This window comes from Acyrthosiphon pisum, chromosome A1, assembly GCF_005508785.2.
Source record: "Acyrthosiphon pisum isolate AL4f chromosome A1, pea_aphid_22Mar2018_4r6ur, whole genome shotgun sequence".
Lineage (NCBI taxonomy): Eukaryota > Metazoa > Arthropoda > Insecta > Hemiptera > Aphididae > Acyrthosiphon > Acyrthosiphon pisum.
The window spans coordinates 69,998,092-69,999,714 of record NC_042494.1 but is presented as its reverse complement, the minus strand read 5'-3'; positions in this window follow the sequence as shown (position 1 = coordinate 69,999,714).

The following is a 1,623-nucleotide window of genomic DNA, read 5'->3' as shown; positions in this document are numbered from 1 at the left end:
AAAAATCAAATAAATTAATACAATATTTTATACGTCTATACAATTTTTAATTTCATTGTTGATCATATTACCGGCTATTGCCTAATACTAGATAGTCACTTAGTTTAGTCCTCATACCAGTAATTGTAATATTTAAGGAATATAATTCACTGTAAGAGCAATACAAACCGTAACTCGTAAATGTATCACATTATAGTATAAAATATAAACTAATACTATCGCCATGTCTGAATTCTTGTACCTATAATATTTGGTATACATAGCTCAGAGATCAATAGTAACATTAATCCAAAGGGTTAACTTCGATATTTTGATTCTTTTAAAAAATGTGTAATTAACTAACTTCAAATAAATTACCTACGGTACTGTATAGAAGAAAATTGAATACAATATGTACTATAAAATTTATAAAAAATGACTGGTATATATGAAAACATATGGTTTATAAAAACAAAAAAATTGTTTGTTTCTTGCATATATTATAATAATTGGACACTGTTTTTATTATTTATTGGATTTTAAAGTTTAAATAGAGAGTACTCGACAATGTTGATGAGTTATTATACTTAAGGGGGCTGGAGCGTGATTCATTTTTGGTCGAAAACATAGCTCACGACTTCAATCACTACGCCCAATATAATGTTCCGATATTAATTTTGAAAGCAAATTTGAATTTGTCCCTAAATTATCTATACTTTTACAATTTCATTTTTCTGATTTTTATTTTTTTTTACTTAGAAATTTACTAACAAAAAGAGTAAAAATAGATCATATTCATAATTCAAATTTAAATACATTGATATAGAATATGAAAAATGTACGTCAGTTAAAGCATAGTAAATTTAGAGGAGAATTCAAATCTGCTTTCAAAATTAAAATCGGAACGTCCTACTGAGCATAGTGATTGAAGTCAGAGGTAGTATTTTTTGAAAAAAAATGTTTGTCATTTTATAAAGTAATGTAATATGGTGACATGTGCATGATGTGCGTAGGTAAAATTACATACGTACATCCCGGTCACTATGATGCCTCTATAAAACGTGATCAGTACTACGAATTACGTACACTAATGTTCATTTACTTTCAACACATACACAAGACCCAGATAAACAGAAATATAAAATGCCTAGTTTTTACTTCTTAGAATTGATTACACTCCAGCCCATGTTGAAGGAGATTTGTATAGGCAATTTTACTGAAAATTCAATATTAGGTTTTTTCAAATACATTTGCACTCCTGAGGGAACCCGCCAATGAGAAAATTCGGCGGGCGGTCTCCTGGTGGCGGCGGAGCCGTCGCTACGTTATCACTAATTCTTATCACTTTTGGCGATTTCTTTCATAATTTTCAAAATTTTCGAGTTTTACCCCCGTTCGGACCTTATTCGCCTTCCCGGCTAGATTTATAGGCCACGCGCGGCCGTACTTTTTTCCCGGCGGGCCCGCCGCGGCCGAGATCACGTGCAAACCGAGCGCCGCCGTCGCGCGTGTCGGTCGATAATTTTTTGGAAAAGTCGAGTTTTACCACTCATTGACGCGTCCGCCTTCCCCGTTAAATTTAAAGGCCGCGCGCGGCCGCGCTTCTTCCTGGACGAGTCCCGCGGCGGACGAGTCGATCGCGGA